The following is a 24,112-nucleotide window of genomic DNA, read 5'->3' on the forward strand; positions in this document are numbered from 1 at the left end:
GTGATCTTCCAAATACAGTATATTCCAGTTCAGTGTGCATAATGTAAGTCATTTGCACTTATTTTTGTTAATGTATGTTACTTATATCTATACATAGACTTCTATATTATGTAAAAAAAAAAAAAAAATGTTTCCATTATCTTCAATTTTAATGTACATCCTATTTTTTAGTAGTTAAGTAGGTTGAATAAAAATCAGTTTCTCGTGTTTGTCTTGTGACACTATGTGTAATGCAGTAGCCTAATGTAAAAGCAGTTTTCTCTGCATTTCAGTGGTTTTAGGAGGTTTGACCCTCCCCCTCAAAAAATAAAAAGTAAAAAAAAATTCTGGTTCTGTGTAATCTTAATGTCAGTTAGTTCCGGCAAGAAATTCTAGCCATTTTCACCCCTGCACCCAGTTAAAATGGATTGGACGTCTATTGACGTCAGTAATTGTTCTTTTCATATCAACTTCCCTCTTTTACTAACTACTACAACATGTACTTTTTGAACCTAGCTGGCAGTGAATGATTTAAGATAATGAAAACTTTTCAATAGACGCCCAATGTAATGACCGCTATCCCTGAAAGGGTTATAGTACAGGGTTCACATTTTATGTGTCGCATTCACTTGCTTTGAAAAAAGTTAAATTCATTAAGTTCATGCAAAAATAACATTATATGTACTGTATAAACAAATGCACCTGAGTCGGTCAAACTGTGCATCCTATTTTTTATCTTTTTATCCACTCATCCATCCACTCTTTTCATCCCTCCTTCAATTTACTTATTCTTAACGGTAAAAGCTGTGTAAATAACACAAGGTAGACAGCCAAAGAATAAACAGGATTTTGTCAGGAAAAAGAGTGGTTAAAAAGAGAAGTTATATTTTTTTTCCTGTTTAGTTTCAGACGCGCCTCCAGCTGTCTGAGTCGTCTTGTTTTGCCGCGGATTGACTTGCTTGTGAATTCCAGTTGGTGGGATTTCATACAAAGGCAAATAATGTTGGCAGAAGTTTATTTTTCTTGGGACTTTTTATTTTGGAAAGGAGAATATGGAAATTCTGTGAGGATGACGGTTTGAATACACCCACTCCCTCTCGTCCCGGTTTTATACAAATTAATGTAAAACGGTGCAGCGAATTACAGCGTGCTGCTCAATACAAAACACTGTGTTGCAAGTGTTTTGCACACTGAATAAAATTAGGTTTTTGCGTTACTTTTTAAAGAAGATAGTTTAAGAGAACATAACGGCAGCCTTGTGTTACTTATTTCAACAGACAGACATTAATTACAAACATTAACACTGCTTGCTTTTGTAATTTTTGCGGGGCATTTCCTTTCATCATAAATCGGCCCCAAAAAAGATAATGGTGCACTGCAGTGCCTCTTCAAAGAGAATTTTGCTGGAGATGAACAAAATGGGATATGCTCAATTTTCATTAAATTAAAAAAAAAAAAAATCCTGCAGCAAAGACACATTTACAATCTCTGTTGCACTAAAAATACTTTTTTTAAAAAAATCTATATTATAATTTTAGTTTATTAAATTCACTAGAATAATTCAATTTTTTAACCCAAAATAATTGTTGCCCGCTAGAGAGGCACCTTGGCTGGTCCTTCTCTCACAGTCTGGTTCTGGACTCCACATCAGAACATAGCAGACAGCCTTCAGTTCTGGAGAAGGTATCTGCAGCTGTTGCTCTGGCCCCATGAGGTTGGCCCAGTTGGACACTCTGTCCCAGCTTCCAATAGTGGGTCTCTGTAGGACCGCCAGCTTTAGCACTGCATGGCGCTGATGATTGGCTCGGATAAGGAAGTCGAATCGCAATACAGTGAACCCGGAATAACTGAAATCCTCTACTCATTACAATAAAGTGGCTGCCATTGACAGCAATAGCTTACAATTCATTTGAACTGGGAAAGCTGCCAGTGACTGTTCATTATGTCTTAAATTACCATAATATCCATATATATTAACTCTTTTAGTGCCATTGACGAGGATAGCTGTCCAGTCATGTTGCTCTTTTCATCCTTCTGCTATGAATTGTAAATTAGTTTGTCACTAGTAGACGTCCAATCCATTGGAATTGAAAGGGTTGGCAGTGAAACAATGCATGTTCATTCGCTACCAGCCTGTCTATCGCCATCAATGGTAACCACTTAGTTTCCAGATGTGTAATCATGGAGAAAAACATTTTCAAAGGGGGAAAAAAAAGCCAGTATTTCCTGGGAGTGGCCAACATTCTTATTTATCCTACAGTATTTTATCGTCTACCTCGTGATATAATAATTATTATCATATGCCCTTTTGTCAGAATCAGTGTTTATGCTTGTGGGTAACTGACGTCAGAGTTATGACAAATAACTGCACTCACAAGCAGTGTGGTTTTCATCAACGATGACGATATCGAAAATATTTCGTCAACGAACAAATTTTTCCTGACGATGACGTCACGATGACGAGCTAAAAACTTGTCTTCGGAGACTAAAACATAACACGATGGATGCCAGTTGTCGTCTAAGGAGACGAGAATGAGACGAAAGTTTGCAATAGTTTCTGTCATAAGTTCACAATGTCGTATGAGTAGTTAGCACGCATTTTAGCAGTGTTTCGTAGTGTCACTCATATAACGTGCTGCCTTTAAAGGTCTGTGCTGAGTGATCATCATATACCAAACTAGCTTGTAGCCTTCTTATCATAGCGTTTGTGTTAGCATAGCATTAGCATTTAGCGCGCTGATTCGGTTAGTGTCTTCTTAAACTCTTAACATACATCTATGTAAATCTTTTTACATGCAGTTTGTGGCGTCCAGGTTAGTTTAATTGCAAATAATGTGCGGTTTTTCTGCTCAGTGTGTATTATCATCATGAAGATGTAGATGTCTTTGTAGACTACAATTATGTGCTCGAATATCAATGTTCATTCGAAATAGCTGGAAACCTTTTACTTACTTATTTATTTATTTATTTATTTAATTATTAATTCATGGACTAAAACTTTTGAGGTTTATAGATGAAAACAGTTTGAGAACTGTCGACTAAAACTAGATGAAATTTGTCTGAGTTTTCGTTGACTAAAACTACATGAAGACGACATTTTGAAATAACCAAAATATGACCAAGACTAAAAAGTATTTTCGTCCCCAAAAACTAAGACTTAAAAGAAAATTAAAAGAGCTTTCAAAAACAACACTGCTCATTAGTGATGTCATTTTTCTTGTCTGATTAAACATTACTTTCTCCATCATCACAGGATAAATATGTTCAAGATTTGCATACTTAACCCTTTGAAGGACAGGGATCACTACAGTGAACAGCTAGGTTATTATTTGTGATATTGCATACAATTAGAAAAACACTTGAGGAAAGAGTCCTGATTTAGGTTATCATTATTTGTGCATGAAAGTGTTCATACATGACTGAGGTTTCAGATGGGGATTTAGCATCAACAGATCCTCTGAATAAGGTTATTTTAACTCGGTGCAAAAAATATGTACGTTTACAGTTTTCCATTGCCATACAGCGCTTCATTGTTCCACAATTCTATTCGCAATATCCTAGTATTTTCTGGCAATTATTTATTGGGGACTTACATCCAGTAGCAAAAAGTACAGGCCAGCAAGGATCAAAGCACAAAAGAGAATGTCCAAAGTTTGGGATCATTTCACAATGTAAAAAGCAGACGGTAGACAGCTTATGCAACTATATGCCTACGGTAATGTAAACATCATTAGCTAATTTAATATAGCCTCCCACCTCTAGTTAGAACAAATTGTAATCCTTCCACAGGTGGGCAAGGACAGACACAGCCGTTGGTGCAGTTTCAACCTCTTTATTGAACCGATGGTAAGAAAACAAACACATAATAAGCACATTCATTTATGAGTTGTCAATAGCCACAATTTACGGAAACACAATATGTAGTCACAAATACTACAGTATCGAATGTGGGGCTGTGGACCCCACTTGTGACCTTCATTTGTTTTCATCTCATGATGCCCTCCCGCTTCTTTTTGCTGGCACTGAGCAATGCTTCCACAACATCCACGTCCCTTTATCGGTTTGAGCAAAATATTCACTTTAAAGCTTTTTTATCCGAGTGGGACTGCTTTGTCATCAATGCACCACTTTGTCTCTGCTGGCGTGGCTGCCGCAGGCATAATCAAGAGTGCTTGAGTAAGCCTTCATTTTTACCTTGTGAATTTGCACATTTGCTTCAGAAGAATGACCATTTTTCCTCAGCAGCTTCCTTATAGTCCACCGTGAGTCCTTACGGCGAAGCAATTATGGGAAATATTTCCAAATTGATTTCTTTTGCAGCCTCCTTGGAGCCTTGGTAATTTGGAGTCGGTGGACTCTCGGGCAGCAATTTTCTGCAAAGAGATTTTTGGATGACTCACACGCATATTTACACGTTGATATAATCGTACTGCTGTTGTGCTAACAGTGGCATGCCCATCTACAATGTGGGCAGGGATGCATTTTCATGTTGAGCGAGTGCAGGTGTGCTTATCCTGATCGGACCTTCTTTGGCAATGGCCAAGTCCTGTCCCAGCCACCTGATGGACAACGAAAGAGAGGAATAGTGTTTGTGCAGGATGGAGAGCTCCTGAGTTCAATGCCTCCGTTCACCTTGACCCCACAATGCTTCTGTGCTCTGGTTGCTTAGAGATTTGGTCTGGTGTGTTTGTTGTTTTGCTTTTATTTGGTCTTCTTTTAGAAGACGGGTAAGAAGTTTGTTTCTACCTTAACCTCTTGTTTTCCTCTACCATCTAATAATGAACCTGAGCACCCTCAATGGCGATCTGACTGGTAACTCGTTTTCTACCCATGTATGTTTGCTGTGTCTTTTCTCTTTAACAACATGCAATAAATGACTACTTTACTCTACTCACAAGTTCATAGACTCGCCAAACACTCAACTATTCACATCAATGCTATGCATTAATTCTATTCACTTAACTTCGTTGAAAAACCTTCCTCTTTAGCTAGACGTAAATGTATCTAATCAACACACTTGTACAACTTCCTTATTAGACAGGGCTGTTGTGCCACTTTGTGGTACTAGTGTTGTGCTCAGAAACACAGTATTCAAGACAAAGACATGTCAAAGAGCACAACCTACTAAGACCGCTTACAGTGTAGAAACTGAAAGAAGACAAAAGGCCAAATTATACTGGACGCGTCTACAGTACGATTCCGCCAAACCTGGTGTTGACTGCGTGTTCTGCTGTACGTCAAAAATAGGACAAAACATACAGGCTGCGCACAACTGCAGTCCAGCAGTTCCCTCCCGTCATAAGCTCTTGTGTGATTGAGTGCGATAATGTGGTGTTAAAAACAACGACAAACACACAGAGTTCACAGAGAAGCCTAGAGAGAGGTGGACTTTATTTTACGAAACATTTTTTCTCTTTTTTTTTTTTTTCGTTTACAATGAGTTTGTGACCTGTGTTCCCTCTAATTTTTCATGTGTCTGAGCAGACACACAAGCTCCCTGAACACACTGCTGACCATGGTGAGCAACATCAGATGTGTACCTTTGGGTACACAGCCCTGTTCAAAACGCTGGCTCATAGCAAGTTACATGGCTTAGTAAAAGAATGAAACTACAGCAGCAATTTTATTAGTTTACTTTTAATATAATTGATTTGGCCGACATAAAAAGAAAAATACAAAAATCTCGATGTTCACGAGATTTTTACTATGTTTGTGTATGTATGTGAGAGTCCTGCTTTGACCTGGGTGAGGTCCAGCTGTGGCATAGATGACTTAATAAATAAAACAAAATGAACAACCACAGTGGGAGTACAGTATAACAAACTCACACACTAAAACTGTGGGAGTACAGTATAACAAACGAAAGTTACGTATGTAACTACGGTTCTATGAATCCCGAATGACCGCCAGAGGCGGTGCTGAAAGCACTGAATGATCCCTTCGCGCATGCGCAGTGCGAGTATTAATACCAAAAAAGTCACCTGTGACCCCAGGTTGACCTCCTGCCGGGGTATAAGTTCCGGCGTCAACCTCGTACCAGCCCCTACAGAACCTTCTCGCGTGTGGCACGAGGATTCTGAGTGACGGAACGCTCTGGCGGTCATTCGGGATTCATAGAACCGTAGTTACATACGTAACTTTCGTTCTATTTCATCCCTGCTAACCGCCAGAGGCGGTGCTGAAAGCACTGAATGACCAATACCAGCGGGGTCACGAAGAAACAGACACAAACCTCACAGGGAAGTCCCCTCCGATCCGAAGACCGCACCCAGCGGGTGGGGAGAGGTGACGTCCAAACAGTAGAACCTGAAGAAGGTGCCAGGCGCCGACCATGAGGCGGCGGCACAGATGTCCTCCAGAGGCACCCCTTTCAGGGGAGCCCAGGATGTGGCCACGCCCCTGGTAGAGTGACAGCGCACACCCGACGGCAGGGGGCGACAAGCCATCTGATAGGAGTAAGAAATAGTATCAACGACCCAATGAGAGAGGCGCTGCTTGGAGAGGGCAGAGCCCCGACCACGTGCCCCGTAGCAGACAAAAAGTTGGGACGACCTACGAAAACTTGCCGTGGAGTCCACATAAAGCCTCAGGGCCCTCACCGGACACAACAGCTCCGGTCTGCTCCCACCCTCCCCAGGCGGGGGGCGGTAACGAGCAAGGCGTAAGGGACGATTGCAACGGGAGTCAGCCAACACCTTGGGCATAAACGCAACATTAGGCCACAGTGTGACACCTGAACCCTCGGGGTGCCAAAACATGCACGACGGGCTAACCGAGAGTGCGTGCAGTTCGCCAACCCGCTTAGCAGAGGCAACGGCCAGCAGGAACGCCGCCTTGCGGGCGACCCACTGAGGCCTGGCCGCATCCATAGGCTCGAAGGGGGGGGCGGCACAAGCTGTCAAGCACCAGCTGCAGATCCCAGACCGGGGCGCGAGGACACCTGCGGGGGTGGAGCCTCAGAGCCCCCTTGAGGAATGTAGCGACCAGGCCGTGGTTCCCCACAGATCCACCAGAGACCTTGGCGTGATGAGCAGAGATGGCAGCGACGTAGACCTTGATGGTGGACGGAGAGCGACCAATATCAAGGAGGGACTGTAAGAAGTCCAGAACAGTGGGGACAGAACAACTCACCGGGTCATCCCCACGATCCCCGCACCACTTCACGAACAACCTCCACCGGCCAGCGTACTGCAGCCGGGTGGAGGGCGCCCGGGCGTTCAAAAGCGTCCGCCTGACTGAACTCGAGCAGGCGTCAAACAGCGAGTCGGTCCCCTCAGCGGCCAGACGTGCAGGCGGAGACGGCGAGGATCGGGATGCTATAACTGGCCCCCCAACTGGGACAGTAGATCCCGCCTCTCGGGGAGGCACCAAGGCTCGCCGACACACAGGCTGCGCAGCAGGGGAAACCATAGGCGAGCCGGCCAGAAGGGGGCCACCAGCAGCAATGAGTGCCCCTCCAAAGACACCCTCCGAAGCGTCAGCCAGATCAGAGGGAGCGGCGGGAAGGCGTAGAGCAGGACCCTCGGCCAGGGGTGGGCCAGCGCGTCCTGACCGAGAGGGCTGGAGCGCTCCCCCAGGGAAAACCAGAGAGGGCAATGGGCCGACTCCCGGGAGGCGAAGAGGTCCACCTTGGCTTGGCCGAAAACTCCCCAAATCGCGCGCACCACCTCGGGATGGAGGCGCCACTCCCCCGGCGGGAGGCGACGGCGGGACAAGGAGTCCGCCAGACGGTTCAACTGGCCGGGAAGATAGGCGGCCCGCAGACTCGCAAGACGAGGGGCCGCCCACACAAGAAGACGGCGGGAGGCCTCCAAGAGATGAGCAGACCTCGTGCCCCCCTGGTGGTTGATGTGGTACACGGCGGCAGCGTTGTCTGAACGCACCAGCACGTGCCTTCCCCGTAGGAAAGGGTAAAAGTGCCGGAGAGTCAGGTGAACCGCACGCAGCTCCAGGACGTTGATGTGGACAGCGTGGTCCCGCAGAGACCAGCTGCCCCGAGCAGCCCTGCGCTGCCAGACGGCACCCCATCCCAAGCGACTGGCGTCCGTAGTGACCACCTCGCGACGGACTGGGGCAACCCCCAATGGAACGCCCTCCAACAAGAAAGCCCCGTTCCTCCACGGCGCCAAGGCCACCGCGCGCCGGCCGGAGACTCTCAGTAACCGTCGCCGGTGCCGCCTGGCGTCCAGGCGAAAGCCATTCAGCCACCGCTGCAGGGGGCGCAAGAAGAGAAGACCAAGGGGCACGACCACGGTCAGGGACGTCAGCACGCCCAAAAGACGCACAAAGGTCAGATACGGACGTACCTGACCCACCGGAAAAAGCGAGAGGAGGCGAAGAGCGGCCTCCACCCGACGGGACGACGCTCGAGCCAACATGGCCACCGAGTCCAGAGACACCCCGAGGAAGGTCGCCTGCTGGGAAGGAACCAGACACGACTTCCCCAAATTCACCCTGATGCCCAAGCGATCCACGTGGGCAAGAAGGACTGCCGTATCGCCGTGCGCCTGAGCGCGCGACGGCGCACACAGCAGCCAGTCGTCGAGGTAGGGCAGAATCTTCATGCCCACCGACTGGAGGGGAGCCAGACCAGCCCGCACAACACGGGTGAACACCCTCGGGGAAAGGGAGAGCCCGAAGGGGAGCACCCTGAACTGCCAGTGGCGACCCCTGTAGGCGAAGCGGAGGAACCGCCTGTGGCGAGGAGCGACCGGCACATGAAAGTAGGCGTCCTTCAGGTCCACGGAGGTGAACCACTCCCCCCGGGCGACCACCCGCAATACATCCGCGACGGTCAACATGCGGAACGGAAGTACCTTCAGGTACCGATTGAGGCCCCGCAAATCCAGAACCGGCCGAAAACCGCCGGTCTTCTTCGGAACCAGAAAATAAGTTGAGTAAAAACCCCGGGGGCAAGCCCGGGGATCCACAGGCTCGATGGCCCCCATGGCCAGGAGAGAAGACAGCTCCCGGCTCAGAGCCAGAGCCCTCGCCGGGTCCGAGACAGTAGTCACCCGGACCCGGCGGGACACGGGGGGCCGGCGTCGGAACTGGAGCACGTACCCATGGGTCAAGGTGGATATCACCCAGGGGTCCGAAACTCGAGCAGCCCAGTACCTGAGCTGCTGGTGGGAAAAAAATCCGACGGCCGGCCCAACGGCCTCAGTCCCTGCCCCTCCGGCCCCGACGGGCCCTGGGGGGCTGGCGGGCGGGAGGCCCCGCCTGCGCCCGACGTGGAGGCAAGCGGGCGGGGTCACGAAAGGAATCGGCTGAATGCCGGGAGGCTGGCTGGGCACCATAGCCCCCATCAGGGGAAAGGTGCGCCGTACGGCGAGGACGAAAACCAGCAGAGGGAGCCCCCAGCCCACCTGCAGGAGCGGAGCCCCGACGCAGGCCCGACAGCTGTTGCCTGGTCGCACGGGCCGAAATAGTCCTCTCCAAGGCAGACACCGCCGCCGAGCCAAAAAGATGGCCGGGTTCAACCGGAACGTCACGGAGCGTCCTCCGGGCAGGCTCAGTCAGGGGGGACTGAGCAAGCCACACCTGACGACGAGCCTGCACAAGATAGGACATCGTCCGCCTGAGCTCCCGCGTCACCAGGGCGAACGCGTGCAACGCCGCGTCACAGAAGCCCACGGCAGAGGTGTCAGCACCGCTCTCGGGCAAGGACGCCGAGAGGGCCAACAAGAGGTGAGCCATGGAATTACCGATGCGCCCAGCACGTGCACCGGCACCATAGGCCCGGAGAATGAGTTCATCCGTCAGCCGACCCTGTGGCTGAGGGCACCGCACAACCGGGCGGAGAGACTCCTCAGGGGACACGATGAGGGATGCAATGGCGGGCTCAACACCCGGCATGCGGTCCAGGCCCACAGCGGCCGGATCATGCATGGCCGCCAGAGCCCGACCATCGGCCGAAAGACGAGAGAGAGCCGCCGGATCCCTCCAGCCCGCATGGAGCTCCCTAACAAAGTTGGCCGAAGCAGGGACCGCAAAATTCGGGGCGGACCGCTGGTGCCGAAAAAATGCGCTCGCCGGCGCCGAAGCGGGCCGTTGAGGCAAGTCCAGCTGTAGACGCGCCAACGCGCCGCGCAGCACCGCCAGTATGGAAGCGTCAGGGGAGCCGGCTGACGAGCCCAGCGCGGAGGACGAGGAGCCGAGCTCCGAAGGCACAAACGCTGACTCACCCACGTCATCATGGAACATGGAAGCCGAAGCCGCCAGCGAGACGGCATCGGCCTCCAGGTCAAGGTCGGGCATGCCAGGCGAACGCGGGTCAAAAGCAGCCGCTGAGTCACCCGGGGGACGGTCACCCAATAGAGACCGCAACTCAGCCACCTCCCTGCGCAGCCGCTCGACATCAGAGGCGAGCAGCTCGTCAACTTTCGATCTCTTCGGACGGGGGCCGGACGGAGGAGCCGAAGGACCGCGACGCTTCGAGCGCCTAAGCCCAGAAGGGGGCCGCGTCTCAGATGCGGATGGGCCCCCGAGCACGACGGGGGAGGGGGACGAACAAACATCCGCAAACCCCCCGCGTGGGTCGTCAGATAGGCCACGGCAAGCCGCACACCGGTTCAGGGTGTCGGACGGCCCAAGGAGGGAACCGCAGGCCACACAGCAGTGAGAGCCCTCCATAGCGACGCGACCGTGAAAAAAGCGAGCCGAGGGAAGGTGGCGCGAACGGCACCTACACGGCAAGCGCAGGCAAGCTAGCAAAAATGCTAACCACAGGTAAGCTAGCGAAAAAGGCTAACCACGGGTAAGCTAGCGAAAAAGGCTAACCACGGGTAAGCTAGCGAAAAAGGCTAACCACAGGTAAGCTAGCGAAAAAGGCAAACCACAGGTAGGCCAGCGACCGATCGCCCACAAGCGGCGGAAAAGCGACGCCACACGGCGAATGCCCGCGCGCGGCCAAACAGGGCGGCACGGAAGCCGACGCGGCGGTCGAGCAACGCGCCGGCGGGGACAATCAAACGGGCGAACGGAGCCGGCGGCCGCGCAAACAGCGAGCCAGCCGTGATCACTCACCCAACACAGATGCCGCCGGCCGGGAGAGGGGTCGCGCACGAAACCGTCACCGGCGCGGGTCGGCAGTAGTCCCAAGTCTGGAAAACGAAACAAGAAAAAAGCCAAGACTTCCCGATTGCCAATAGAGTGACGCAGCCTTAGGAGGGCGAACCCGCAGCTCCGACTCAAAGTCAAACAAGGCTATACGCGACACAAGTAGCAACTGCCACGCGAGAAGAAAAAAGGGGCTGGTACGAGGTTGACGCCGGAACTTATACCCCGGCAGGAGGTCAACCTGGGGTCACAGGTGACTTTTTTGGTATTAATACTCGCACTGCGCATGCGCGAAGGGATCATGCAGTGCTTTCAGCACCGCCTCTGGCGGTTAGCAGGGATGAAATAGAACTCACACACTAAAGCTGTTCAAACAATAAGGACAATCAAGATTCCTATTGCAGCTCGACTGCAAAAACACAACTCCTTAAAACTCGTTAAATTCCCTTGTTTTCAGTGTAAATGTAATAGAAATACATGAAATTATCTACCAAATTGTACTCACTTAAATATCCTGAAATAAGCTTATTTTCAGCATGTGTATATATATATATATATATATACATATATATATACACAGTGGGGCAAATAAGTATTTAGTCAACCACCAATTGTGCAAGTTCTCCTACTTGAAAAGATTACAGAGGCCTGTAATTGTCAACATGGGTAAACCTCAACCATGAGAGACAGAATGTTGGAAAAAAAAAAAAAAAAAAAAACAGAAAATCACATTGTTTGATCTTTAAAGATTTTTTTTCCAAATTAGAATGGAAAATAAGTATTTGGTCACCTACAAAACAGCAAGATTTCTGGCTGTCAAAAAGGTCTAACTTCTTTTAAAGTGCCTATATTAATGGCACCTGTTTTAACTCATTATCGGTAAAAAAGACACCTGTCCACAATCTCAGTCAGTCACACTCCAAACTCCACTATGGCCAAGACCAAAGAGCTGTCGAAGGACACCAGAGACAAAATTGTAGACCTGCACCAGGCTGGGAAGACTGAATCTGCAATAGGTAAAACGCTTGGTGTAAAGAAATCAACTGTGGGAGCAATCATTAGAAAATGGAAGACATACAAGACCACTGATAATCTCCCTCGTTCTGAGGCTCCATGCAAGATCTCACCCCGTGGCGCCAAAATGATATCAAGAACGGTGAGCAAAAATCACAGAACCACACGGGGGGACCTAGTAAATGACCTACAAAGAGCTGGGACCACAGTAACAAAGGCTACTATCAGTAACACAATGCGCCCCCAGGGACTCAAATCCTGCACTGCCAAACGTGTCCCCCTGCTGAAGCCAGTACACGTCCAGGCCCGTCTGCGGTTCGCCAGAGAGCATTTGGATGATCCAGAAGAGGACTGGGAGAATGTGTTATGGTCAGATGAAACCAAAATAAAACTTTTTGGTAGAAACACAAGTTCTCGTATTTGGAGGGGAAAGAATACTGAATTGCATCCGAAGAACACCATACCCACTGTGAAGCATGGGGGTGGAAACATCATGCTTTGGGGCTGTTTTTCCTGCAAAGGGACCAGGACGACTGATCTGTGTAAAGGAAAGAATGAATGGAGCCATGTATCGAGAAATTTTGAGTGAAAATCTCCTTCCATCCGCAAGGGCATTGAAGATGAGACGTGGCTGGGTATTTCAGCATGACAATGATCCCAAACACACAGCCATGGCTGCAAAGGAGTGGCTTCGTAAGAAGCATTTCAAGGTCCTGGAGTGGCCAAGCCATTCTCCAGATCTCAACCCCATAGAAAATCTGTGGAGGGAGTTGAAAGTCCGTGTTGCCCAATGACAGCCCCAAAACATCACTGCTCTAGAGGAGATCTGCATGGAGGAATGGGCCAAAATACCAGCAACAGTGTGTCAAAAGCTTGTGAAGAGTTACAGAAAACGTTTGGCCTCCATTATTGCTAACAAAGGGTACATAACAAAGTATTGAAATTAACTTTTGGTATTGACCAAATACTTATTTTCGACCATGATTTGCAAATAAATTCTTTCAAAATCAAACAATGTGATTTTCTGTTTTTTTCCCCACAATCTGTCTCTCATGGTTGAGGTTTACCCATGTTGACAATTACTGGCCTCTCAAAAATTTTCAAGTGGGAGAACTTGCACAATTAGTGGTTGACTAAATACTTATTTGTCCCACTGTATATACCGTGTATGTATATATATATATACATATATATATATGGATCTGTAGCGCTGACGCGGCAGGTATAATTTGAACAATAGAATAGAATTGAAACAGATTGGCTCCAGTGCTATATCTTGCTGGACCTGGACAGCAGACATGTGCGGTATAATTTGGCCTTATGACCGAGACACGCTATGACTGTGAGGAGACCAAGCCTATAAAAATGTATTTTAAAAACAAATTTTCACTTTATTATGGTTGCAGTCATTTACAGGGCTGGTAGAATATTAATGACACAAGAATTTAAATGTATTTATTGTTTTACCAAGTGCTTCTCCTCTTGGGGGATCCCAACGCAGACAACAGGGAAACAGTGGGGAGATGCCAAGTTTATTTAGCACATGAGGATTGCTCAGGTGGAAGGAGGAGTTGTTGCGGTGGGCACTGTAGAAGCCAACGTGGGTAGCCGGCGGTTGTCGGATTGACAGTTCACAGGGTGATAAGTGGAGGTAACCGACGAGGGGGCGCTCTGATCAGGTCCTGGAGGCGAGAAAAGGATATCATGATCAAAATCAATATACAGTATCCAGTATATTAGGAGTTCGAGAAACAACTGACGGAGAATTCAGACAAATTGATCGGGCAACGTGCTGGTGCGTCTGCTGGGCTTTTAAAAGTGCCTGATGGTGACTGCTCACAGCTGTGGCTGCACCACCCGTCTGACATCAGACCTGTAATCAGGCAAATTCCCCTCACCTGAGGCAGGGCTCAGCAAGGAGGGGCGGAGGCCCCCGCATTGAATGGCAGGGCTAGACAAGAAAAATGTTGAGTCCACTTTGACGGCCAGCCTACAGGACAGAGGCAAGAGAGTCGTGACCGAGACGTGACCAAGACCATCAAAACATGCCAGACTAGTTTTGAGAATTACCAGACAAGTGTTCCACAGGAGCCCAGAAAACAATCTCCACTGTTTCACAGAGGAAAAATGTGAATAAGTGACTAAGGAACCACAGATATACAGGTATGTCAAGGTATAATTGAGAACATTTTTACTGCTTAGGAAAGGACAAAATAGTATAAATAATCATATGAAAGACACAATGCACAAAAAATCTAAAAGCATATATACATTTTTTTTTTTTAATTGATACGCTATACTACATGCCATATCCAGTCATGTGAATGCTTCTCCTCCCACATGCAACTGTTTTGGTGCCCCATCTTCATTCAGTAAAATATCGCTGCATGAAATTTAATGAGTGTTAAGGCCCTGTTTTGCTTCCGCGTCAGACCTGCGCCATCAGGGAAGACCTGATTTACGACCCTCCGCCGTAGCCTGACGTGCACTTCCAGAATTTTCTGACTTCGCATCACGTCGACGCATATGACGTGGCGGAAATGGATTGTGATTGGTCCGCTCAGACTGTTGTTTCCGGTTCAGCGCGAAATCACCGCCATGTTCAAACATTGTTGTACTACTACCAAGCCAACGAGAGTATTATCAAAGAGGTCCGCAAGTGCGACAACCTCAACAATGTCTCGTCAAGACATTAAACATTGCCAAATTACAAACAATTCGTGAAGATCCACATTCAAGAATTCCATCTTGCATTGTTTATTTTTTTTCTCCGTTGGCATTGTGTAACTGGAAAAAAACTAAAGGAAGTCGACAAGCGTCCCCCGAAACCGTACAAACTCAACGCCACACCCCTCTAGTGGCTTGGCGGTGAATTACATACAGAGCAACGCGTTCCCTTGCAGCAGAACTATCGAATTCTCATTGACGCCGTAGTCGCTTTGCACTTACCGCAACGTAGGAGCATAACTCAGGCTTTACAAGGTTTTTTCAAAGAACAGCCTTCCACTGAAACAAAATTACACTTGGACAAATTTTTTGAAACATGGCTTATGTTGTGAAAAAAATAATACAAACGCAGCCACAGATAGGCAGATGCTGTACTATCAAGACATCATTACATGCAGTCTCACTGTGTCACAGTATTAGTTGGCCAGAGTGTGTGTTGTCCTCTTTAGTTTGACTTTATGAATAAAGAAGTAGGAGGGAAAAGGAAAGAGTGGGGTGGAGGGCTTTGGTTTTGAAGTGGTCAGCCCTACTTTGGAGGACTCTGCTGTTGTCGCTCCACTTTTGAGAGGTCCCCTGTCATCTTTGTGATGTGTGCTATGTGCTAATCGTCCTTTCCCGTGTTTCCTGGCGCTCAAGCGGGAGGCTGAATGCGGCTTTTGGAAATAGATCACATCAGAGGGGACTCTTGGCTCCCGATGAATGGGCAGCGGGTTTGTTTCATACATGCATGATGAGTCGCAGGGGGGACGTCAGAAGTGGCGTGAAGCCACGGCCCCATTGGTCAGTGAGTTGCAGAGTCTTCCATATCCCTAGGAGGAGGCGTGCTGCGTCTTATGTTTTTGCTACGTGCTGGACTATTGTGTATTCTAATGTGGGGGCCTACTGATGGGATGCACACAGTTTTGTTTGCATGTGTCATCTGAGCAGTTTTTATTCAGACATTGAAAAGCTTTGGCTTTTTTCCTGTGTTTGTGATGCCACAGCAAACTGACACAAGTGATGTTAAAAAAGGAGAAAAAGTTTGACACTCACCATGGAACCGGAAATGCAACTTATTATGACAAAAGCCAAGTGTCTGCAGGCATGTCATCAAATTCAGTTATATATGTTAAGGTGGCTGGATGGTGTGACCCAAAAGCACAGCAATGAGAAGTCTGGAATTCAAAATCCAAGGGTGTGTTTATTAGACAATGAGGGGAAAAAAAGGAAAGTTGGTGGGAAGTGGTGGCTCTGCAGATTTCTTGATTGTGCTTGAAGGCTGAGTTGGCTCGGTATTGCTGTAAAGAGAGCAAGTAAAAATGAGTCACAAAGTTAGTAATTAGAGTGGTCTGTACTTTTACCATAAGAGGTGAGATGAAGCTCTGGCGTTGAATGAACTGCAGACTGGTCTCTTATAGTGGTAGGCAGTTGATTGGGAAGTGGCGGCAGGTGTGGAGATTGGTGACAGGTGTGCACAGCCGAGTCAGTGAGGAGGATGTGAAGGTGAAGTTGAGCGAGCCATAACAATATATGTTATAGTGAAATACTGCACATTATGAATCCCAATTATGTTGAAATCATTTTTTTCTTTGTGAATGGGACGCCACAGGCTGCATTATTATACATTTCATTTCACTCATTTTTTAAAATCAAAGTTGTTAAGAGGGATTTTTTATATTTATAGGTTTATAACAATATACGTGAAAAAAATTCCCCCACATTTTGGCAAGTTAAAATGTGAATAAAAGAACAGTTTTAAAAAGTTTTATTTTTATATATACGTACTAGTATATACAGTATATGCTTTTTAATTAATTTTGGCTTGATTTGTTTTCTTTCTTTTTTTTACTATTAACTTAAATGATTAAATAATTCAACAGTAAAAAAAAGAAATCATATGAAAATTCTTTCAGTGCTAGTGACAATAATGTGCTTTTTTTCATCTTTCTGCTGTGAATTTGTTTATTCGCTGCAATCCCTCACAGTTCAAATGGATTGAACGTATATGGCTGTCAGTGGCAGCCATTGAATTAATGGTCTGGATTTTTAATCTATAATGCAATGACAACCTCATGCAAAAGTTCCAGCATCATCACCTCCTTAAAAGTCAAGAATCTGCATTGGACAAGGTGATGATGCTGGAACTTTTGTTTGGTGCTGTTCCAGTGAGATTTACAAAGATGACCGCCTGAAGAAGACGTCAAAATTCCCTCAGTCCTTGATGATATGGGGTTGCATGTCAGGCAAAGGCACTGGGGAGATGGCTGTGGTTCAATGTTCAATAAGCGCAAGTTTAAATTGAAATTTTAGACGGTTTTCTTATCCCTTCAATTGAAAATATGTTTGTCACTTTCCAAGATGACAATGCATCATGCCACAGAGCTAAAAAGCATTAAAGCGTTAAAGCATTCCTTGGAGAAAGACTCATCCAGTCAATGTCATGACCTGCAAATAGCCCAGATCTCCACTCTATTGATAACCTGTGTAGGAAATTGAAAAAAAAAAATGCCCCACAGCAAGGCTCCGACCTGCAAGGATGATCTGGCAACTGCACTCAAAGAGAGGTGGCACCAAATTGATGAAGAATACTCATCAAGTCCATGCCTCAGAGACTGCAAGCTGTCATAATATAGAGTGATTCCATATTTATTTCCCTGCACTTGCTCTATAAAATCAACATTTACTGACCACCACAATGTTTTTTATTCATTTCTTTTAGTGTTTCTGAGTGCACTTTTGAACTAATTCATTATTTTTTCAAGCTTTATATCTGAGTTTGTTCTACATGATGAGTGAGTGCTTGTCCGAGACTGGTGGTTCCATACTTTTTGCTAGGGGTTGTAGAACTATGGTGCAATTATACTGTATAAGCTAAAAAGAAATACAACCAACCAATAAAACAATATGGTTTATTAAGGTGTTAATTAATGGATGTTAGTTATCGTTCATTTTGTGTTATTTACATTTCTTAATTGTTGTTTCAGTTGCTTTCTCATCATTACTAATAAAGTAAATGGGGTTAGCTCTCTCTGGCTTGTTGTGCTCTCATTCATATAGCATTAATATGTGCTGCTGCTCGGGGAGCCTTGAGCTTGCTTGGCACGACATCTTATGATTAATAATCACACACCTGCAAGACATATAGAGAAGAGGATTTTGTACATGTAATGATATATTAAAGCGCAATCCGAGTCACCAAATATCATAACTCACCGGCGCGGGAGGCAGAGAGAACACTCAGGGTCAGCACGGGCTGAGCCCCGCGCCACAGATGGCACTGTTGAGGAAGGATGAGTATTTTTATTTATTTGAATTTTTTTTTAATCAGTTTTAGTATTCTCAGCATGACCTGTAATGCATTAATTCAGACACAGCTGTGGATTTATTGGACAAGACGACAAAGAAGATACCTTGCTTGGAATCTGACCTCTGGGTTTAAGCCGCAATATCGGCGCTCTATCTCGGTACACGCAACATGTTTGTCAATAAATAAGTGCTGTGGAAATCCTCTGGACATACTGTATGAGATTGCTGTGGGTTTGGTGCTTGTTGTCAAGATCACGTTTTGTCTTGTTTGAGATGCTAGGGGATTTCATGCGCTCCATGAAATGTCAGTATTTACAATTAAAACAACACTAACAGTTAGGTCTTTATATATGTAAGACTGTTTATATGCACAGGCACAAGTTACAAAAAAGCAAACATGGTACACACATACGTATGTAATGTATATGTATTGGTATTTATATCCATAAAAGGTGGGGGCGGGAGGTTGTTTTTAAATATTCCTCTTCCCATTTTTTTTTTTTTTTTTTGCTCAGGCTTAACCAATGTAATTACTATAAAATAAAATAACTACATAATCTATATATCAGCTGGTTTTATAAGGGTATTGTAAAATATATAAATTTTTACTCGTATATCTAATAGCGTTAGAAGGATGAGGCCAAAACACTCTTTATCTTTATGGTTAGGGGTTACCCAACCCCCCGATTTAAGGTTAGGGTTTATATCGGGTTATTACCGTTATAAGGTACCCCTATTTCCTTGGGTTAGGGCTAGGGGTTATAAGGGGTCCCACCATTTAAAGTTAGGGCTCTACGACCCCTCGTGTTGGGGTTAGAATTATTTCTGGGCACCGTCAGAATAAATCTGTAAAACAATATAAGACGGATGTTGGACGTCTTGTCGAAAGACAACCAACTTCGGTCAGACCGATTTTGGTACAGATTCCAGATCCGCATAGAGGCAGGTATTTTATGTTGTTGAGTCCGTGATCGATTTACAGTCAATCACTGGTAACATCCCCTTTAAAAGGAACGTGCTAGTGACTGATTGATAGTCCCTGAAATTTCCCAGAATTTCTGGGGATTCTTTTTTCCACTGTAAAAATTAAATAAATGAATGGTTTTGGATGGCCTAATTGATATCTAATCCACACTGTTAATGTGGCTGCCAAATAATACACACGTACATTATCAAGCAGGTTAGTTCAACTCAGTTAATGTACAGGGTGTCCAAATTGTTTGACCCCGTATTGTAGGCCAATAATTCTGACAATTTTCGTTGGAATGACCTCAAATTTTAAAAGCTTGTGTAGAAACGTTTCAAGTTTTTGGGTGTAACGTTTGGCATTTGTATCTTTTCAGGTTAAGAAATGCCATTCACTTCAAAAGAAAAGGTATTTTGCGTGTTAGAGTATGCTCGAACTCAGTCACCGAAGACAGTGCAGCATGCCTTCTTCGCAAATTTTGCAAAGAAGGCACCAACTACAAAACAAATTTGGATTTGGCACCAAAAATTTCAAGTTTGAGTTTCGAGTTTGGCACGAGCTCGAATATCGACTTGACGTGTTCAGAGTCACAGGCGGCGCTCATAGTGAACATGTATGAAAATCTATCACAGAACCAACGAATATTTCTACTTTCCTTCGTAAATTTAACCAATAAAACTTATGACCTTCAACATAAAATGTATTTAGTTTCATTAATGTCTATCAAGTAGTTTCTGAGATATAGGCATTTAGAATGGGGTCAACCATTTTGGAACACCCTGTAGTTCACAACATCAACTTGATAAAATGAAAATCTTCTAACAATAATAATTCTAACAAGGTAATTAAGAGAGCTGAAGAGTTTGAGATATTGTAAGATAGTGGGAAGTTTTTATTTTATTGTCTGTAGAACTGAGCAAAGGTGTGAAATTTATCAAGTTCTTTCAATTTCTTTGTGACAACTTTGTCCGATTTCCCAATTTTTTTCTCAGCATGAGGCATAGGCTTTTAGTGCAAATCTGGACAAGGTTTGTTGCGCACTAGTTCATTGCTTAGTTTGCTAATCCTAATGCTAATCGCTAACGCTAAACTCTTTCATAATTTTATTTCATTGGGTGCACTTAAGAAAACTAGCACATAGTATTTAAAGAAATCAGCTGGTTTTATGAGGTTATTGTAAATGTAGTAGTACTCAGTCTTTCAGTGGGATTGGAGAATTGTCAATTACAATCCAAATATTAAATGACAATCACGACTATAAAATATAAAATTTTCAGAGGTGTGGAGTGGTCAAAGTTTTTTATTTTATTTTTTATTTTAAGGCTGCAGACCATTTTACAGATGTACCACAACCATAGCGGTGCACCTTTCAAGATAAGAGATATGACATGCTCAGTCTGTGCGTACAAATTATAAGGTTTCTTGGAGAACATGTTCAACTATACCTCAAATTTTTACTTGCCGATTTGTTTAAATAGACAAAGCAGAATTGCTTTAAAAATGAACTGTTTTTGCAATGACCACAGTAATTTTTCCATATTACCACTTAAAACATTGAAACTAAGGACACACATCAGCAACCTTTCAACTATTTTAGCAGTTTTGATGTTATTCCTGGAATAAACACTTTGGCTGTCATTGACGGTAATAGATGTCCAGAGTCCAGACATCTATTGCCGTCAATGGCACTGAAACATGATCATTCAATGCCAGTTTTCCCTGTTACTTGTCACACAAAGTACCGCTGTACTTGCATCCAATTATGTTAAAAAAATGTTTTTAAACATTTGAAAAAGCTATTTTCCCTTAATAAAAGCAAAAGGTCAATATACAGAAATACAACGGAAGAGATCAACACGGACACAAGTGTTATTGTTGCTTTGCGAGCTCCACTCTGCTTTATTCATGGTTTCCTGGAAGCCTTTTGGTGAGCGGAGGAGAATTCAGAAGAGAAGCGAGCACTCAGCATGGATGTTCTGCTTCCTGCCTGCACTTCCCTCACGCTCATCTTTCATCTGCCACCTTTTGTCTTCACCCACCACCTGCCCCATCACAGTCCCCACCTCTGTATATCAGCTCCCGACACGTTTTGGGGCCTCAGCCGCATCCTCCGACGTCAGCTTCTTCAAGCCCAGTGTGGATGATTGAATTGTCCACAGGGCCAATGTAAAAATATGAGGGGAAGAGATGATCCTGTCATCACGGTGCTAGCATTTCACGTTCTCCTTTTTTTTTTTTTTTTTTTTAAATATATATTTAGTTTCTCTGTGAAGTTCGCTTCCATTCTGGTTGGGTTTTCATAGATCAACATTGGTCAACAGTTGGATTAGTCCATTGCATTCGCACCATAATTGATCTAAGGCACATATATGACATTTAAAAACAAATCTCAAGGTACAATACCAAACAAAAAATGCACAAAAAAATGAAAAATTATCCCCAATAGGGACAAAGCCATAAATTAATGAAAATATGTACGTAAATTGCCAATATGTGTGGTTTAATTCATTAATATCTCACATGCTATAATTATTTCAAAATGTTCTGACACACGTTACCTTTAAAAAAAAAAAGAGTGGAAGGTTTTTAGGCCCGGCCAGAACAAACTGAGCTTCAAGAGCGCTCTGGCAAGCGGGAAACATCCCAAAATCTCACTTTTGAACCTTGCCCATCAATGCAGCAAATGTTCTTACACACTGCATGGACTGCATTCACATGGTCTTTGAAAATGTCAAGTAATTATGTCATTTCCCTATGGAGTTAATGCACTTTAGAGGGTTTTTTTGTTGACCAACAATTTTATTAGCTTCTCTAACAGTCCAAATTTTATTGAAAAACACCATGGTCACAGTGTTTGGTTACACTTTCTTTGAATGATTGTGAGAGTGTCATAAGACTGTCATAATCACGACATAACAGCTGTCATGAATGTGAAGGAATGCTTCTGACAGGTGTCATTTAGCAAATTATGTAATTTTTGATTCAAAGTTGAAATTTTTTCAAATGATTTGGGTTGGGGTTAGGGTTTAGGAACTATTATGTGCATTATGTATGTTATGTCATCTGTCATGAGCAATTAGTCATGTTTATGACACAGTCCATGTCGTAATTATGACAGTCTTATGACACTGTCATAAGAGGCATTCAAATAAAGTATTCCCCAGTGTTTTGTTTTGTTATACTGTACATTGTTTTGATTCATTTGTTTTACTTTGCTTTGTTTTACTTGATTCTACTTTATTTTATATATATGTATACATAGGTGTACATACTAGGTGTACATATATATACATATAATATATATTTGTGCTGTCAAAATTATCACGTTAACGGGCGGTAATTAATTTTTTTAATTCATCCCGTCAAAATGTTTGACACATTTAACGCACATACCCAGCTCAAACAGATTAAAATGACAGCACAGTGTAATGTCAATTTGTTACTTGTGTTTTTTGGTGTTTTGTCGTCCACTGCTGGCGCTTGGGTCCGACTGATTTTATGGGTTTCAGCACCATGAGTGAGCATTGTGTAATTATTGACATCAACAATGGCGAGCTACTAGTTTATTTTTTGATTGAAAATTTTACAAATTTTATTAAAACGAAAAACATTAAGAGGGATTTTAATATAAAATTTCTATAGCTTGTACTAACATTTAACTTTTAAGAACTACAAGTCTTTCTATCCATGCATCGCTTTAAGAGAATGTTAATAATGTTAATGCCATCTTGTTGATTTATTCTTATAATAAACAAATACAGTACTTATGTGCCGTATGTTGAATGTATATATTCGTCTTGTGTCATATCTTTCCATTCCAACAATAATTTACAGAAAAATATGGCATATTTTAATAGATGGTTTGAATTGCGATGAATTACGATTAATGAATTTTTAAGCTGTAATTAACTCGATTAAAATTTTTAATCGTTTGACAGCCATAGCCTATACGCTACTCTCATCATGTCCCTGTTTATTTTCTAAGCCTCTGAAAGAATTATTTTTATATCGTTATGTCATCTGCGCTACTCATGCTACTCTATTTTTGCTACAAAATGAATCTTAATTAAAATACAGGTTATATCTGCCCCCCAATCATTTATTATCAAGAGTCTTCATAAAATTGATTATTGAAATGTATTTATGTGTATTACTGTTTTAATTTATTATAAAAGTTTGTATTTGTTGTAAAAAAAAAAAAAAAAAAACAGTACACAATAATAACAATACCAGCTGTTCTCATCACAGTTCGTGCTCAAGTAGAGTTCCCAACTGCACAAATAGCCTTTAATTACGGTTCAAAATCCATCGCCTGTGCTATATTGGCTTCCTAAACTCAAAGGTCTTAGGAATATTGATACAGTAGAAATAATGAGCTAACTAACACCATATATTAGGCGGATAATCATCTTTATGCAGACTGTGGCTGAAAGACTTCATCGATTTTAATAAATCAACCCAACTGAAATTTATATAACTTTACTATTTTCACTCAGCTAAAAAAACATACAGAATATTGGCATATTTGTTGCACGACTTCCGCAAATTAAGGAGAGGCAGAGTTTTGCAGTAGTCCTCAGACATTGAGTGCCGAAGAGTCAGATAATGACTTTTTAAATGATAACCGATAACCCCATATTGTCCAACTTTAAAACATCCAGTACCGTAGACTTCACTATCAGTTGACGGGACACGGGGCTCAGGGCCGATCCGTAGGGGGCCTATTTTCAAAAACTTAAAATTCAAATATTTTCAAAACCAATGGCGATCTAAAACCAAAACAGGCACTTCCCTTAGACATATATGAGTCTCCATGAGCAGCGACATAAAAAAAGCCATGCATGTATAACAAAACTTGAAATGGCTATAAAATTCTCAAATTTTATGTGAGATGCGCAAAAATCACCAAATGCAGAAATAACCACCTACTGTATATCTTCAGGATCAATAGCAATATTTAACATATCATAGAAGTTTTTTACCAACATAGCAACATAACTTTTTTTTATTGAGTGCAAGTTTTCAACAGTTAATAAATCACTCAATTTTTATATCAGAAACATAATACTTGAGGAAAGC

General features: G+C 44.0%; 1 protein-coding gene across 2 annotated transcripts in view; it reads left to right on the top strand.

Annotated features, from left to right (window-relative positions):
- Positions 1 to 24,112, top strand: part of LOC130921939 (neurexophilin-4) — a 123,772-nt gene that overhangs the window by 16,206 nt on the left and 83,454 nt on the right. The window contains exon 1 of one of the 2 annotated variants that reach the window (XM_057846323.1): positions 13,421 to 14,217. The exons of the other annotated variant lie outside the window; for it this stretch is intronic. The gene's annotated coding sequence lies outside the window, so the exon portion shown is untranslated. Of the gene's footprint in view, positions 1 to 13,420; positions 14,218 to 24,112 lie in introns of those variants that run through there. 2 annotated transcript variants of the gene reach the window in all.

The sequence above is a fragment of the Corythoichthys intestinalis genome, chromosome 9, assembly GCF_030265065.1.
Source record: "Corythoichthys intestinalis isolate RoL2023-P3 chromosome 9, ASM3026506v1, whole genome shotgun sequence".
Classification (NCBI taxonomy): Eukaryota; Metazoa; Chordata; class Actinopteri; order Syngnathiformes; family Syngnathidae; genus Corythoichthys; species Corythoichthys intestinalis.